Here is a 19,976-nt window from a genome sequence, read left to right on the forward strand (position 1 = left end):
TATTTTATAATGGAATATTGGTCACATATTGCCCTTTTCGTGTTCTATAATAGAATGCTGGGCATACATTGACCTTTTCGTGTTCTATAACAGAATGTTGGGCATACATTGCCCTTTCCGTGTTCTTTTATAGAATGTTGGGGCATATATTGCCCTTTCCGTGTTCTATAACAGAATGTTGGGCATACATTGCCTTTTCCGTGTTATATAACACAATATTGGATATACATTGCCCTTTCCGTGTTATATAACAGAATGTTGGGAATACATTGCCCTTTCCGTGTTCCGTAAAAGAATGTTGGGCAAACATTGCCCTTTCTGTGTTCGGTAACAGAATGTTGGGCAACCATTGCCCTTTCAGTGTTCCATAACAGAATGTTGGGCAAACATTGCCATTTCCGTGTTCCATAACATAATGTTGGGCATACATTGCCCTTTTCGTGTTCTATAATAAAATGTTGGGCATACATTATCACTTCCGTGTTCTATAACAGAATATTGGGCATACATTGCCCTTTCCGTGTTCTATAACACAATGCTCGGCATAAATTAACCTTTCCGTGTTCTGTAATAGAATGTTGGGCATATATTGCCCTTTCCGTGTTCTATAACAGAATGTTGGGGATTAAATTGCCCTTTCCGTGTTATATACTGGAATGTATAATGCCCTTTCCATAATTTATAATGTAATGCTAGGCATGTAATGCCCTTTCAGTGTTCTATAATGGAATGTTGGGCATGTTATGCCCTTTCAAAATGATCTATAATGGAATGCTGGGCATATAATGCCCTTCCGGTGTTCTATAATGGTATGTTGGGCATATATTGCCTTTTCCGTGTTCTATAACAAAATGTTGTGGCATAAATTGCCCTTTCCGTGTTATATAATGGAATGGATAATGCCCTTCCCATAATCTATAACGGACTGTTAGAAATATAATGCTTTTCCGGTGTTCAGTAATGGAATGTTGATCATGTAATGCCCTTTCCATGATATATCATGGAACATTGGGCATACAATGCCCTTCCGTGTAACATATGCAAATGTTAGGCATACATTGCCCGTTATTGTGTAAAAAAATAGGATGTTTGGTATACATTGCATCCATAGTGTTCCATATAGGATTGATGCGCGTAAATTGCCCTTTATTGTGTACAGTAATGTAATGTTGCGCATATATTGCTCTTTATTGTGTAAAATAATTGAATGTTGCGCATATATTGATCTTTATTGTGTACAGTAATGGAATGTTGCGCATATATTGCTCTTTATTGTGTACAATAATTGAATGTTGCGCATATATTGTTCTTTATTGTGTTCAATAATGGAATGTTGCGCATATATTGCTCTTTATTGTGTACAATAATGGAATGTTGCGCATATATTGACCTTTATTGTGTAAAAAAATGGAATGTTGCGCATATATTGCTCTTTATTGTGTACAGTAATGGAATGTTGCGCATATATTGCTCTTTACTGTGTACAATAATGGAATGTTGCGCACATATTGCTCTTTATTGCGTAAAAAATGGAATGTTGCGCACATATTGCCTTTATTGTGTACAATAATGGAATGTTGCGCATATGTGACCAGTCACGGGATTTTTTGCCCGAAACCACTTTTTGGGCGAAAATGTGATATGAGTAATTTCTGACAGTCCTATTCTTAAGGATAAAAGAACTGAAGAGAAAATTCAAAAATTCCTATTTTTAACGAAATAATGACAAAAACTAGAAGGGCACTTGTTTAAGAAACAGCTGTAAATTCGGTGAAGTTCAAGAAGTTATTGAAACATTTGTATTCACAGATGCAATAAATATGCATTACTACTATATACACAATTCCCACATTATAACGACAACAACATATTTTCAAAACCAATATCAATTATTATTGATAAAATAAATTAAAATTAATTGGTTACCATGGCAACCATTATTGAAAAAAGGCATTTTGGGGTTAAATTTGCATGTAAATATACAATAAATGTCATCTGAAGCATTCAGTAAAAATTGATTTGTTAATTGATATCCTCAAACCTTATTGTACCTGGTGTATGTATTTGACAAATGTCAGAATAAATAAAAACTGTTCGCCAAGTACCGTAGTTTATTGGAATTTTTTCACAATAAATTTACATTAGGTTGTAACTTGCACCTTATACAAACCAATGTATATCTGGAGGTTAAAGGATGTAACCACTGAAATTTACTATACTTTATCTTATTTGAATGGTCTTTCAGGGTTTGTTTTTATCCTGGTTACCATGGCAACAAGCACAAACATGATTATAATCACACCAACTTTACCAATTTACCTCAAATGTGATCATTGTATAGTTAGTTATTCATTGCTCATGAAACATGAAATGGTGGTTAATATACTCTTAATTTAATAAACATAACAAAACTGCATAATTTACACTATTGTATAAAAAGATCAGTTAATAAATGGGCACATTTACAAAATGAAAACAATAAATTTAACATACTAACTACTTAGCATGTACACATCATTATGTAGTTTCAAGAAGTGCAATTGGTCACATAGTACATGACAAATGGTATTCTTGATGCTTATTCATAGGGTAAAAGTTAAAGCTAAAAATGTTTATAGGGTTCAGGAAGGTTTTAAAAATGAAGATATTGAAGAAAAACTGAAAGGTTGCTAAGGTACAGACTGTGAAGTAACTAATTTTGACAAACAATATTATAAATGTCTTTAACTCAAGCATTTATAGGCTTCAACTGCCAGCTTTTTTAAGTTTGTATTAATAATTAATAATCATAAAGTGGTCTCCATTATGGCAGAAGAGTTCTACAAACAAAAGACTGGGTGCAGCACCCTTCCATCACTCATTTGCTAAAACCACAGTTTATCACTCGAAATCACTGGTAGCCTTATTTCACATAAACATGTTTCTATTGAATAAATACTTGTCAATAAAAATTGATACACGTTTTCATCAGCTCAGTAACGGATCATTCTCAAATCTTAGATTTAGTTTATAAAGATCGCATATCAGTATACTGAAAAGTTTTTTTTCAGTTATTTAAGGGATCAGAGCCTTTTTGCATCAAGTCCTTTTAGTTGGATGCGTTCAGGGTACTCTCCATTGTTGTATGCTTGTCAATTTTAACTTCAATCTCACTGTCCTTGACATGCTCTCTCATGAATTCACTCACTGGGTTGTCAGCTGAAGTTCTGCAAAATAATGTTCATATGTACAATACTTAGTGTTTGGAATAAATTATGCAAATTAACTTGAACATCAAAACTCACATCTGAATATGTGGAAATAATGACTAAAATTATTTTTGACTTCTGTTCATATAATTACATAACAGGCAGTGATACTGTCTGTAATACTTTTGTTATACCTGAAGTGATGATATTTCCTCAAGTTTGGAATGGACTTCAGGGGTCTCTTGGTGTACTCCAACCAGTCAAAGAATATAACCAGTTTGCCAAGGTCATCAATCCACAAAGGATGTGTGCTGCCTCCATTTGGTCTAAATAAAAAAAACATGTTGTTTATATTATGATATAATACCTATTGTTTTAACACCAGCTTTCTTTTAGTTTTATATAATAAGGTATTATAGCCAACTTAAGTGTTTAAATAAAGTACCAAACTTCAATATTTTTATATATACAAAATCCTTTAATATGGCTTTAAATCAACATTTAAAGCACCAAAATTAAAAAACAAAAACACAAAAACAAAACAACATTCTTACAACTTACCTTCCACAGACCAAATCTCAGACAGGACTGAACTTTATTTCACCTGCTTCCATTTAAGTAAATGCTATTTCTCTATGCAGCCCCTTCAGAATACATCAGACCCTTAAACATAGAATTACATACAATTTATTGAACTAATTGCCTTTAATCCATGACATTTAGAGAAGTAAGTGAACAGATTTAAGCCAGAACTATTTCTATAAGACTAATGAGAATTCTGATTACTTGTATTGAAAAAATAATAAAAGTTACATTGTCTTGTTATTCTAATATTCTCATGTGTCAATATGCAGTGCATAAGTGATGTACTTCAACCCTGTTTTTGTAAATCATACCCAATGACTGCATTGTTTTTACTCTGCCCAACACAGTTGTCAACGTGCAGGTATGCAGATTCTTCTCCATATGGATGATGTTGAAAATGAGGTACCACACCATTGGCCAAATAATAGCTAAACCCTTATCACTGAGATAAATATCTGAGAACCTGAAAAAAAACAAAAACACTTTGAAATAGAAAAGCTATTATTTTATGTTCAAGTAAGAATTTTGAATTAAGGTGATATAAAATATTTTAACAAGGGCGCTGCAGAGCATATGTGAGCGCTTCTCTGTTTTTTCAGTGAATCTACAAAATATAGAGGTTTTCCATTAACCCTATAATAATTTAGTCAGATGGCAAAACTGTATTTACCACTCAATTTATAAATAAAATTTACCATATGATTTACTGACACTTCAAAGCAGGGCCCTCTTGCTGTGCCTAGTATGGGTAGAATACCTTCTCTGCATAGTCAAAGCTGTAATGGGTTGTTGTTCTATGTACAGCAGGTGCTTGACCTGAAATTTCACATTAGAGCATGATGTTCTAAAAATATGTATTTACAGAAATACAATTCTTTAACTGTTTATAGTTGGGGTGATGCCCTGGCAGATCAACATGTACACAATATTGCATGCCAAAGAAAGTTCCTGGCAGTCTGAATGTCATGCATACTCAAAAAGCAGTTCTCTAATTATATAAAAGCATTTCCCCCAATTGCATCAGTCTATTATTTTCAGAATCATCATGGTCATCTTCATCATTATAGAAATTTATTTCAATTTACCTGAACCTCATGAGATGGTTTGTTATGCACATAAATCAACATTGCTAAAAAAAGTTCATCTACAAATTTAAATTCATCTTCAACATTGCTAAAAAGACAGTTAAACTGCAACTCAAAATTAATTCGTAAAATCCACTAATAATTGTATTGATAGTTGGCTGCGGTGAGATGATGACAAATTGCTTATTTCCTTTTTCAGTCATCATAAGTATGCAAAAAGAAAATATCTGCTGGATTTTTCTGTTTACATTTTCAATGTCAGACTGTCAAATTTCCCTTCCGCTTCCTTTTCCTTCGATTAATTTCCTTCCATTTGACCGAATTTAGAATACATTGTATTAAATTAAAGATGTACACATTCGTAATATTATATGCTTAAACAATGAAAACAATTCTACTTACCTACAAATTCCTAATTTGATGTAAATGTCTTTGGTTCAGCTCGACCTACATCCTCTAATTTAGGTTAAAAAATAGCGCATGACAACTACGGGAGATAACACCGAAAGCAATAAACAATACGAAAGAAAGTGGTTAAAAAACACTATTTCTATGAACATTACATTTTAAAGAATATATTTGACTGAACAATCTAGGGTGACAAAATGTTAAATGGTTCTTTTTACGATAAATACTTCGTTTCTTTATTATTCTTTACGCTTCAACTTTGCGCATGTTTATCTCGAAATCGAGGCTATCGGTCTCGGGCCAAAAGTCTTACGACGCGTCACATATATTGACCTTTATTGTGTAAAAAATGGAATGTTGCGCTCATATTGCCCTTTATTGTGTAAAAAAATGGAATGTTGCGCTCATATTGCCCTTTATTGTGCACATTAATGGAATGTTCCGCATATATTGCCCTTTATTGTGTACAATAATGGAATGTTGCGCACGTATTGCCTTTTATTGTGTACAGTAATAGATTGTTGCGAATAAATTGACCTTTATTGTGTACAATAATGGAATGTTGCGCACGTATTGACCTTTATTGTGTAGAGTAATGGAATGTTGCGCATATATTGCACTATATTGTGTACAGTATTGGACTGTTGCGCATATATTGAACTTTATTGTGTAAAATAATGGAATGTTGCGCACATATTGCTCTTTATTGTGTAAAAAAATTGAATGTTGTGCTCATATTGCCCTTTATTGTGCACATTAATGGAATGTTCCGCATATATTGCCCTTTATTGTGTAAAAAATGGAATGTTGCGCTCATATTGCCCTTTATTGTGTACAAACAATGGAATGTTGCGCTCATATTGCCCTTTATTGTGCACATTAATGGAATGTTCGGCATATATTGCCCGTTATTGTGTACAATAATGGAATGTTGCGCACGTATTGCCCTTTATTGTGTACAGTAATGGAATGTTCCGCATATATTGCCCTTTATTGTGTACAATAATGGAATGTTGCACACGTATTGCCCTTTATTGTGCACATCAATGGAATGTTCCGCATATATTGCCCTTTATTGTGTAAAAAATGGAATGTTGCGCACATATTGCCCTTTATTGTGTACAATAATGGGATGTTGCGCTCATATTGCCCTTTATTGTGCACATTAATGGAATGTTCCGCATATATTGCCATTTATTGTGTAAAAAAATGGAATGTTGCGCTCATATTGCCCTTTATTGTGCACAATAATGGAATGTTCCGCATATATTGCCCTTTATTGTGTACAATAATGGAATGTTGCGCACGTATTGCCCTTTATTTTGTACAGTAAAGGATTGTTGCGAATAAATTGACCTTTATTGTGTACAATAATGGAATGTTGCGCACGTATTGCCCTTTATTGTGTACAATAATGGAATGTTGCGAATAAATTGCCCTTTAGTGTGCACAATAATGGAATGTTGCGCATAGTTTGACCTTTATTGTGTAGAGTAATGGAATGTTGCGCACATATTGCCCTTTATTGTGTACAATAATGGAATGTTGCGAATAAATTGCCCTTTATTGTGCACAATAATGGAATGTTGCGCATAGTTTGACCTTTATTGTGCACAATAATGGAATGTTGCGCATAAATTGACCTTTATTGTGTACAATAATGGAATATTGTGCATAAATTGACCTTTATTGTGCACAATAATGGAATGTTGCGCATAGTTTGACCTTTGTTGTGAACACTAATGGAATGTTGCGCATAAATTGCACTTTACTGTGTACAGTATTGGAATGTTGCGCATATATTGCCCTTCATTGTGTACAGTAATGGAATGTTGCGCACATATTGCTCTTTATTGTGTACAATAATGGAATGTTGCGCACATATTGCTCTTTATTGTGTACAGTAATGGAATGTTGCGCATATATTGCTCTTTATTGTGTACAATAATGGAATGTTGCGCATATATTGCTCTTTATTGTGTACAGTAATGGAATGTTGCGCACATATTGCTCTTTATTGTGTACAGTAATGGAATGTTGCGCACATATTGCCCTTCATTGTGTACAGTAATGGAATGTTGCGCACATATTGCTCTTTATTGTGTACAGTAATGGAATGTTGCGCATATATTGCTCTTTATTGTGTACAGTAATGGAATGTTGCGCATATATTGCTCTTTATTGTGTACAGTAATGGAATGTTGCGCATATATTGCTCTTTATTGTGTACAATAATGGAATGTTGCGCACATATTGCTCTTTATTGTGTACAGTAATGGAATGTTGCGCACATATTGCTCTTTATTGTGTACAGTAATGGAATGTTGCGCATATATTGCCCTTTATTGTGTACAATAATGGAATGTTGCGCACATATTGCTCTTTATTGTGTACAGTAATGGAATGTTGCGCACATATTGCTCTCTATTATGTACAATAATGGGATGGTGCGCACGTATTGCTCTTTATTGTGTACAATAATGGAATGTTGCCCACATATTGCCCTTTATTATGTAAAAAAATGGAATGTTGCGCACATATTGCCCTTTATTGTGTACGGTAATGGAATGTTGCGCATATATTGCTCTTTATTGTGTACAATAATGGAATGTTGCGCATATATTGCCCTTTATTGAGTACAGTAATGGAATGTTGCGCACATATTGCTCTCTATTATGTACAATAATGGAATGGTGCGCAAGTATTGCTCTTTATTGTGTACAATAATGGAATGTTGCCCACATATTGCCCTTTATTATGTAAAAAAATGGAATGTTGCGCACATATTGCCCTTTATTGTGTACGGTAATGGAATGTTGCGCATATATTGCTCTTTATTGTGTACAATAATGGAATGTTGCGCACATATTGCCCTTTATTGTGTACAATAATGGAATGTTGCCCACATATTGCCCTTTATTATGTAAAAAAATGGAATGTTGCGCACATATTGCCCTTTATTGTATACGGTATTGGAATGTTGCGCACATATTGCTCTTTATTGTGTACGGTAATGGAATGTTGCGCACATATTGCTCTTTATTGTGTACGGTAATGGAATGTTGCGCATATATTGCTCTTCATTGTGTACAGTAATGGAATGTTGCGCATATATTGCTCTTTATTGTGTACGGTAATGGAATGTTGCGCATATATTGCCCTTTATTGTGTACGGTAATGGAATGTTGCGCACATATTGCTTTCTATTATGTACAATAATGGAATAATGCGCACGTATTGCTCTTTATTGTGTACAATAATGGAATGTTGCCCACATATTGCCCTTTATTATGTAAAAAAATGGAATGTTGCGCACATATTGCCCTTTATTGTGTACGGTAATGGAATGTTGCGCATATACTGCCCTTTATTGTGTACAATAATGGAATGTTCCGCATATATTGCCCTTTATTGAGTACAGTAATGAAATGTTGCGCACGTATTGCCCTTTATTGTGCACATTAATGGAATGTTGCGCATATATTGCCCTTTATTGTGTACAGTAATGGAATGTTGCGCAAAAATTGCCCTTTATTGTGTACAGTAATGGAATGTTGCGCACATACTGCCCTTTATTGTGTACAATAATGGAATGTTGCGCATATATTGCCTTTTATTGTGTACAGTAATGAAATGTTGCGAACGTATTGCCCTTTATTGTGTACTACAATGGAATGTTGCGCATATATTGCCCTTTATTGTGTACAGTTATTGAATGTTGCGCATATATTGCTCTTAATTGTGTACAGCAATGGAATGTTGCGCATATATTGCCCTTTTTGTGTACAGTAATGGAATGTTGTGCAAATATTGCACTTTATTGTGTACAGTAATGGAATGTTGCGCATATATTGCCCTTTATTGTGTACAATAATGGAATGTTGCGCATATATTGTTCTTTATTGTGTACAGTAATGGAATGTTGCGCTTATATTGCCCTTTATTGTGTACAATAATTGAAGGTTGCGCATATATTGCTCTTTATTGTGTACAATAATGGAATGTTGCGCATATATTGCCCTTTATTGTGTACAGTAATGGAATGTTGCGCATATATTGCTCTTTATTGTGTACAATAATGGAATGTTGCGCATATATTGCCCTTTATTGTGTACAATAATGGAATGTTGCGCATATATTGCCCTTTATTGTGTACAGTAATGGAATGTTGCGCATATATTGCCCTTTATTGTGTACAATAATGGAATGTTGCGCACATATTGCTCTTTATTGTGTACAGTAATGGAATGTTGAGCACATATTGCCCTTTATTGTGTACGGTAATGGAATGTTGCGCACATATTGCCCTTTATTGTGTACAGTAATGGAATGTTGCGCATATATTGCCCTTTTTTGTGTACAATAATGGAATGTTGCGCATATATTGCCCTTTATTGTGTACAATAATGGAATGTTGCGCATATATTGCCCTTTATTGTGTACAGTAATGGAATGTTGCGCATATATTGCCCTTTATTGTGTACAATAATGGAATGTTGCGCACATATTGCTCTTTATTGTGTACAGTAATGGAATGTTGCGCTTATATTGCCCTTTATTGTGTACAGTAATGGAATGTTGCGCACAAATTGCCCTTTATTGTGTACAAACATGGAAGGTTGCGCACATATCCCTTCATTGTGTACAGTAATGGAATGTTGCGCTTATATTGCCCTATATTGTGTGCAATAATGGAATGTTGCGCACAAAATGCCCTTTATTGTGTACAAACATGGAATGTTGCGCTCGTATTGCCCTTTATTGTGCACATTAATGGAATGTTCCGCACATATTGCCCTTTATTGTGTACAATAATGGAATGTTGCGCACGTATTGCCCTTTATTGTGCACATTAATGGAATGTTCCGCATATATTGCCCTTTATTGTGTACAAACATGGAATGTTGCGCACGTATTGCCCTTTATTGTGCACATTAATGGAATGTTCCGCTTATATTGCCCTTTATTGTGTACAAACATGGAATGTTGCGCACGTATTGCCCTTTATTGTGCACATTAATGGAATGTTCCGCACATATTGCCCTTTATTGTGCACATTAATGGAATGTTCCGCATATATTGCCCTTTATTGTGTGCAATAATGGAATGTTGCGCACAAATTGCCCTTTATTGTGTACAAACATGGAATGTTGCGCACGTATTGCCCTTTATTGTGCACATTAATGGAATGTTCCGCATATATTGCCCTTTATTGTGTACAGTAATGGAATGTTGCGCACATATTGCCCTTCATCGTGTACAGTAATGGAATGTTGCGCATATATTGCCCTTTTATTGTGTACAGTAATGGAATGTTGCGCACATATTGCCCTTCATTGTATACAGTAATGGATTGTTGCGCATATATTGCTCTTTATTGTGCACAGTAATGGAATGTTGCGCACATATTGCCCTTTATTATGTACAGCAATAGAATGTTGCGCATATATTGCCCTTTATTGTGTACGGTAATGGAATGTAGCGCACATATTGCCCTTCATCGTGTACAGTAATGGAATGTTGCGCATATATTGCCCTTTTATTGTTTACAGTAATGGAATGTTGCACACATATTGCTCTCTATTGTGTACAGTAATGGAATGTTGCGCACATATTGCCCTTTATTGTGTACAATAATGGAATGTTACGCATATATTGCTCTTTATTGTGTACAATTATTGAATGTTGCGCATATATTGCCCTTTATTGTGTACAGTAATGGAATTAAAATTAGTTGCTATATTTCTGTTTCCATAACATACCCACCCTACCTCCTACGGCGCACTTTGTTTTTTTTGCAGCAACCAAGATTAAAAGAACTGTTATATTTTCACTAATTTAGCGAGAAATTCTATGATTTTTACCGTGACGTCAAAAATACATAATTTGTGACGTCAGGTATAAATTTTGACATAATCGGATTGAAAGTGCGTGTTTGAACGGAAGTTAAGCTAAACAAATGATTTTTGAAAAAATGATGTCGAATGAGCGTACGGAGCAGCGTAGCGTCATAAAGTTCTGTGTGAACGCCGGAATGACTCCTACTGACACATGGAAGTTTATTTGCAGTGGAAATACAGGCAGTACTTGTAGCCGACGCCTTGTATTTAAGTGGCACGACCGTTTTCGTCACGCGATACGAACGTTGCCGATATGCCAAGAAGCGTACGGCCGAAATCTACAGATGCCGCCACTGTACAGCAGGTCGCCGCCCTTATTAACGACGATCGTCGGAGGACAGTACGCGAAATTAGTGACATACTGGATTTAGGACGTTCTGTGATTCAATATATTTTAATATCTGAACTTCAAATGAACAAAGTGTGTGCAAGGTGAGTGCCACGTTTGATAAAACCTGAAGAAAAAGAAAAGCGGGTGTATTTGTCGGGCGAATTTCCGCGCCAGTTTCAGTGTGAAGGGGAACAGTTTCTTTCGCGGATTATAACAACGGACGAAACATGGGTACATTTATATTAGCCTGAATCGAAAGTTGAATCAATGGTATGGAAAAGGTCGTTGTCCCCGCCGCCGAAGAAAGCCCGGATTTCCAAGTCAGCAAAGAAGTTTATGTTCATCTTCTTCATGGACTCAGCAGGGATGCTCCTCCAGCACGCCGTTCCTGCTGACTCCACAGTTAATGCGGCTTATTATCAAAAGGTTTTAAGCTTATTTATGTTGTTTATGTTTTCTTTTACTTCATTTAGATATAAGTAATTTAAAAAAAAAATTGTTTTTTCAGAAAATAATCATATTCTTAAAGAATAAATTGATAAATCGAGTACAAATGTCCATTTAATGTGTCTGTAAATGTTAAGGTAATACGACGAGATCTGATGAATGCACTTCGAAAGAAAAGGCCTGAGATAAACTTGGATGCTATGTTATTTCACCAAGATAATGCACCAGCGCACCGCTGTCAGGAAACTCTACTCACAATCGATTTTCTGGGCTTCAACAGACTTCAACATGCTCCGTACAGTCCAGATCTCGCACCCATGGACTTTGCAGTCTTCCCTATGCTTAAAGCAAACTTATGCGGAAACCGATATGAAAATCTAGACCATTTACGCATGTCCGTCCGTTCAATTGTACGATCATACGATCAAACCTGGTACTCGGGGTATTTTCAGCAAGTGGGTTGAAAGGCATAGGAAATGTATCGCACACAAGGGCGAATATTTCGAGAAGGAATTAACACTGGCATTATATGAAACGCCTTCTTCACGTCGCGTGTCGTTAACGTTGTGCTCAAAATGCGCCGTCCATGTGTTTATTGGTAACTTTGATACAGTGTTATTTTTATATATCTCAACGAACATTAATTAAATTTTCTTCATTGGTGCAAATATATTTGTTGTTTTAATGTAGATAATGTTTCAAACTTACCATAGCGGGCATATTTATAGATCGTGTGCACGGACTTTCCGGACAGCCCTCGTATAGTGATTTTAACTAAATAAATATCACTCGACACTTCTATATTCGAGTATAAATCAGCAAGATCCTAAAGTGCACAAATAAAGGATAAACACGTTATCTTTATCGACATGTTTTGCAAATCCAGAGTTTTATGTTACGGTGCACATTATCACTGCATGATTTAAATCACGTGGATTAAAGCGATTGTTAAATACAAGGCATTATATTTCGATTGATAGCAGGATATAAATATGTGGAGGTAGCAGTGCGAAGGATCCGGGACATGCCTAATTGTCGAACGCTAACAATCCCAGAACATACCGGGACTTGAAACTCTCCAAGGTAAAACTATGCGATATTACCAAGGTAACATACTTAATCTGTTGATATTGTTAATTGGAAGCATCGCCTAAAACCAACTAAATCAACTTTTCAGACGATATGAAAAGTCATAAACGCATTCTCTAGCATTAAATGATTCAACACAACATAGCAGACTATTTGTTCAATGCACTTTCGTCGTGTACTCTTATGTGGAGTCTCTGATAATATTTGATCATGATGCCTTTGACATGATTTGCTACTTGCCTTGTCCGTCTAGTTTCACATTGTGTAATTGGTGATCTTATGCATGATGAGAAGTTAAATATTATTACTGTTGATCCTTTCCATTTTGGTGGGGACGACGTTAAATACAAGCATGTGATCTTACCCGCATGTTTGGAGTCGCTACGAAGATTATGCATAGTTTTTGGTATTTATCAATCAACTTATAAAATAAAAATTAATGTAACTAATGCATGTGTTTTTTTATTTTTTCGTTTGCCATAATTGTTAACAATATTTATATAAAAAAACAGAAACAAGCTAAGTTTGAAATATATACATCGAGTTGTATTTCAAGGATCTTGACAACGAAGAAATGTATTTAAAAAGAATAATTTTTATTCATATTAATTTGAGAGTTTGTCAGGTTAGAAAAACCCAATGCGGTGCGGAATTTCTTATCAGCCTAAGTTGAACATTTAAGATATGACCTGCCACTTGTACAAGATAACCGTATTTACAAGTGTTATTATGAAGGACCTCCCGGAGATACATTTAAATTTTACAGTCAATGTATTGTCAATATAACATAAACGTTAGACTATTTGATGGAAGTGATCACGCGAAGACTTGTTAACAGTAAACAACATCAGTTGTGACAAGAAACCTTCAAAGGTAAAAATATTTACAATATAATTGTGATATTTACCATGGTTACGTTTGTTTCTCGCATCGCTCCCATATATATATATACATATGTATGTATTCCTTTTTCTGTCGATTGTTTAAAAGAAAGAACACATAGTGTACCTTTTATTCTAAAATTTATTTAATTTACCTCACATATGCTGAGGGTTTATTTAAATCCAATGTTTGATTGAAAGGAAAGTGAAAGTCATCTTCTTTCTCCTGTGAGTTATACAACTGACTCACTCGCTGATTCCTGACAATTCTGTTAAGCCCATATAGATCCGTTTAACGTTTCATTAAATGGCACAGACCGTCAAGCGCTTGGTTAAACGTTTGTTTTTGCCATTTCTAGCAATGTCTTAATAATGTTAATACGCTTTTTGTACTCTTCATACAGAATTAACTTTCCCGTCAACATAGTCTTTAAGCAGTTCTTAATAAAGTATTATTCTACTATTAAGTATTTGACGCGATACAGGGACAATCGTAGTACTTATACCACACAATTGACGACAATATATGCCAAAACTCGGCAAATATGGACCACACTCTGCAAATTGGAGTTTCCGCCTTTTTATTGGCTACACAACTCTGAAAAAAAGGATAATTGAATTAGACCATTTTCATTAGCTGTCGAAACTCGCCTATTATGAGAAATATGCTGCAAATGAATTTAAAAGGAAGCCATTTTAGTTTCCGTTTTTCCGACTGTTTTAATCAGATTGGTCATCGTTAAAACCAATTTGAAATTGATGACTTTATGATTTAAATACTTCACCACTTTTTACGGTCTGAGTTGTATTTTATCTGTTGGTGGATTTGACGATAACTATCGTTTTGAAAACCGCCAAGGTGGCCATGGAAAAGTAAACAATTCAACTTTGGGCAAACGATTTACGTTATAAAGACGAAAAGACATGCTTTGCTAGACTGCATAGTGATTTATTCATAAGTTTGTGCAATGTCACTAAAAGGATGAATGTCAAAATCATCAAAATCGTGTGTAGAGAAGCAGACACCATGCATGACACAGGGTAAAATAGACTTAACATATAACTTTTAAGGTTAGACATTTTAATTTTGCTAACAAAAATGTCGAACTATACGTAATAGTTAATAAAAAAAAATACTTATTAACTAGTTGATTTCGTGTTGGCTGAGTTATTTGTCCTTGCCCAGCACAGTTAAACTCGGATAAATAACTGGGCCAATACGAAATCACCTAATGAATAACATTATATATTATATTAAATTCTATGCTGTTTTTAAATGTTCAACATACATGACATGATAAATATATAATTACTGTTAAAATAAAATTATAAACAAGAAAAAGCACCTCCAATAAAACGTTTGTTTCATGCTGTTATTTGAGATGAATGGTAAAAGCTGACGAAGAGTACCTAGAGAGGATTCAGCATGAGGCAGCGCGAATAATTTTCGGAGAAACGCGACTTGTACATTTTACTGACCGTTTCATGGCGGTACCGATAAACAAATCCTCGTTTTTATATAGTATGTATGCACTGTGCTGTTTGTGGAGTTTTGTGTTGTTCTTCCATGTTTCTTGTGTGTGATATTTTGTTTGGCGATTACCCAGTGCCATTAAACCGCGTTATATTAAACATTTTTACTGAGTTTGTTTCTGTATTTTTTTACATAAGAAGTGTCACCATATCAAATATTTATATTGAAACGGGACTTGAATCTCTGAATGAGAGAAGGCGGAACATTAACTCATTTTTTTACAAGATGTTTAATTTTCTTACTCCAGCCTATCTCACTTCACCTATTCCATCCCGAGTTGGTGATACAAGCTCCTATAATCTTCAGAACTCTGTCAACTTTGTAATATTTTTTGTAAAACGCAGCTTTTATTTAAAAAAATTCTGCCAACCACAATATCCTCATGGAATGCATTTCCGTAAACTGTTCGTTCTTTTACATCCCTTTCCTCCTTTAATAGGACTGTACACCAGATTGGCACAAAAAAGTTTTCCTGTAACGAATCTCAGGACAATTCTTTAATAGAATGTGTTATGCTTTGATATCTTAATTGTAAAAAAAGTACCAAAATGTAAAAAAAAAATGTGTCAGAGACCGGGTTCGAACCCGTGTCGCCAAAATGCAGTTCAACATCGTATCCACTGAGCTACGACGGCTTTCTCTAAACGGGTGACATAATTAGGCTATACACCTAACTCGGTATACCACTTGATAACACTGACTAGCCAATTGCGCATAAGAAATTAATTCTACTAGGTAGACATACCCAGTAATCATTTTTAATGAAAAAACAAAAACAAATAACTGCTAAATTTAAATGAATTGTATACTATGTGGTTACTTCATTTTATAACTGCAATGCAGTGTACACATTAATACCAAGTTTATGACAGTTTTTGACAATTTTCTTTTTTTTTTCGCTATTTCATCATACGGAGTACATCCCCTTTAACTACTATCTAAGTCAACAAAAATAAACAATCAGTTCCAAATTTCGACTTTAAAGAAAAAAAAAATGGAGCGTCACACCTGCATTGCATTTTAGTTATCTAAATGAACACCTGTTCTCTAAAACATTATCAATAAACCAAAATTGTCAATGTGGTGTAATGAAGGACACCAACCATTTCTTTTTCCCCTGTCCCCTTTATCGTGCACAAATGTATCATCTATTCGACCAATTGTCTACTATGATGCCTATGTCACTTCAAGTACTACTGTTTGTATAAAAAATGGTACAGACTTGACCAACTGAACGATGTTCAATCACGTTCAGCACTGCATTCACCAAACTAAACGCTTTTGTTATTCTTAGTATAATAAGAACAAACCCAATTCTACAACTGAGGTAACCTGAACATGCCCTGCCCCATCCCCTTGCTTCTTGACGAATCTCTCTCTCTCTCTCTCTCTCTCTCTCTCTCTCTCTCTTTTGCTTCTATCATACTTCCTATGCATTCCATTATTTGTCAGTCACCTTTCACCTTATCAATCAAATTATAACGGTAACGAAAATATAAAAATGATAACAACATTTACACCATAACAAGGAGCTTGTAAGTGTGACAGATGAGAGGCATAGTATAAGCGTATAAGCTTTCTATATAATATATATAATATAATTATATTGGTTAAATCGTGGCTATTTAGTTTTGCTACTGTCGATCAAAGACGTCTTATACACATGTATTCGTCAAGATCTTCATGATAAGGATGTAAGGAAGCTTGAACAATATAATAGAATCTTCATTTTCAGCAAATGGAACTGCAAATAGGCAGTCATTAAGAACTATTCGAAATATTGCATGGGTGTTAAAAAGTCAGCCTCATGTCACTCATCCGACAGATACTCTCTGTATTAGGTTTGCGTTGACAATGTCACAGTCAATGAGGTTGTGTTCTAAGTGTTCTCAGTCAGTGAAATGATCTGACAAAAGTTAAGTCTTCATTATTAAGAAGGTCTTCTTCACTATGCTTACTCTGCCCAATTTTAATATTTCACTTTTTTCACTTCATGTCATCTGAGTATTTCTTTAATCGACGTGTGAAACGTGATCATGTAAGAAAATTAGTTTCTTATTTTAAATTCTTTTTTTAATTCTAATTTTCTGAACTACTGTAACCTTGTAATACCTTCATCTGTAACAGTATTATTGTCGGCATCAAAGCACTTTTTAAGCAAATTTTGAACTCAATGCTCAATTTTACAAGGGCTTTATAAATGTACGAATTCATAACACAGCTCAACATTTTCATTCGTGAAAGCGTTGAGTTTGAATTGAATATTGACTAGGAGCGACACTTTTCTTTTTGTGAATACATGAAATAGATAAAATAAAATCAGAAAAAAAAAATCATGCGTCATGATATGATAAAGGTTTCGCATAGGGAATCCCCTTAACCCCACAAGTTTCTGTTGAGGTGCAAAATTTATTTGTTCTTATCAGGCAGTTGAATCATCAGCATTAAATGCTTAAATCGAAATATGATTTATAATCGAGGTCTGTTTTATAGTCATTAAAGATAAACATGTACAGTTCATTTTAAGAAATGGACAAAACAACTATATATTTTGTGAACAATTTCTATATTCTAGTAAAACATAATCATCAGAAATGTAGTAACAAAACGGTCTACATCTGTCCAATTAAACTTAACATTTTTGATAATTTTGTGCTGCTATAAATGTTCAGACTCAGTCTAAGGCTATTATTTAACTCTCATACTGTTTGATTTTTTTTTCTTTTACAGAGAAAAGTGAATATTTTGAATTCAAGGAAAAATAAGTCAAAACTAAAATGATAGTTTCCAGACCCTATGCAAACAAATATACAATCTATTGCAGTATTCGGATTAATGGAATACATGTTTTGTAAATCATGCTGTAGCACAGGCTGTACTTTATAGCAATCCCTAAACAGATGAAGCCAAGTTTCCTCACAGAGTCCATAAAAAACACATTGATTATCATCAAATAATTTCATTTTGTAGATAAGCCTAGCCTAGCACAGGCCATGTTTACGGTCCCCCCCTACACCAACATGTAACATATTAGTTACTATGAAGAACACTAATTTAAAGTTAATACACGAATTTCCACGATTCTGATAAAACAAATGTTATCTGCCATTGAACAATTACAAACAAATTTATCTTTAATATGCCAATAACTTTACACTGAGTATTGAACAATTATCAGTCTTGTTTAACTCTTAATACAGAGGACTCCTATCATGCCCGACATCAGCAGTGAGTTCAGTTACATCTTAGTACATACACAACAAGCCGAAACTTTTACTACACTCAAGGCATGATGTCTGACGGTCCCAATCCCGCCGAAAAGGAGAGGGTACGTTTTATTATTATATATTGTTGTAAGGTGGTGCTGTTGTTGTTTTACACAAATCATCTGGAAAGTTACCTTTTGGCAAAAGTTAAAAATCGGATATTTATAAGTAATACATATGTATTCATTAGAATGTAAATTATGTAGATTGTATTGTACTTTTTTATAACGTGTCAAAAAGAAATGAGAACAAACAATTTAACAAATTGACTGAACTAGGGTTTGTGAAATGTGATGATTACAATGTGTTACTTTTTCAGGGGTCCTGCAAATGCAATTCATTTCATATAAAAGGAACACCTGTTATTTGTATATTTACAACCACCATTCTTTCGATGGTATTCCTCGTTCAGATAATAGTCTTGGCTGCTTTAAGACCATCTTTAACAATGCCTCAAGAAAGCTTAACTTGCATTCCTTGCGACAAAATGAACTCCAATGCTAACATAAACCGGGGCTCTGAAGCTGCTGGTCGTAATGCTATCATACGACGAGACGATGGAATGTGCTGTGGACCTGTTGAAAGCATTATACAGATATTGTTTCCAATGGTAAATCATAAATCGGATTGTTTAATTAAGCAAATAAATTATTTTCGACCAAACCGCATTGCAGTATCAGATTTTTCTATGTTATAAATGATAAAAATTATAACTTCAAACTTCATAAAAAGCGATGCATTGAAAGACAATACATTTGATGTAAAACTTAACGCAGCAATTATATCAAAACAATTATGAACTCAATGCGTTTTCTATGTTTCCTTAAAAACTGTTGAAATCACTTGCTAATAGAACCTGCTACAATAATCTTTAAGTAGACATTTTGAATTTTCAAAGATAATATTATGTGTCAATACATTGGTTTAAGTCGACCTAACTTGAATTTAAGTAAGAATGAAAAGTGATTTTACTTGATTCGTTTTTATTCTCAAACATTTTTTAAATGTATCTTGCCTGGCATTAGTAAGACATACACTTTATATTACTCTTCAGGAAATGACAGCTCAATATCACTACAGCACTTCAGGTCAAAGTAAGAATTTGTTGAGCGTTTCTTTGAAGGCATGAAAATGCACAGACATAAACAGTTAATACATCTCTTATAAAGTACATACTTTGTGTATCTTTTTTTTCTCCATCAGCTACACATTTTTGATGTTTTATTTGTTACATAATACAGGTCTGATTGACATAGCAGAAG

General features: G+C 34.4%; 1 long non-coding RNA gene across 2 annotated transcripts; it reads right to left on the reverse strand.

Moving 5' to 3' along the window:
• Positions 1 to 1,966: 1,966 nt before the first annotated feature.
• On the reverse strand, positions 1,967 to 5,345 carry LOC128222487 (uncharacterized). 2 transcript variants are annotated; one of them, XR_008259154.1, is made up of 6 exons: positions 5,261 to 5,345; positions 4,469 to 4,589; positions 4,085 to 4,236; positions 3,750 to 3,851; positions 3,383 to 3,514; positions 1,967 to 3,206 (listed from the first exon to the last, which is right to left on the reverse strand). It is a non-coding gene; the product is annotated as an uncharacterized LOC128222487 (long non-coding RNA). The 2 variants fall into 2 exon arrangements; XR_008259155.1 differs by lacking the exon at positions 5,261 to 5,345 and adding an exon at positions 4,859 to 5,028.
• Positions 5,346 to 19,976: the final 14,631 nt, after the last annotated feature.

This window comes from Mya arenaria, chromosome 16, assembly GCF_026914265.1.
Source record: "Mya arenaria isolate MELC-2E11 chromosome 16, ASM2691426v1".
NCBI lineage: Eukaryota > Metazoa > Mollusca > Bivalvia > Myida > Myidae > Mya > Mya arenaria.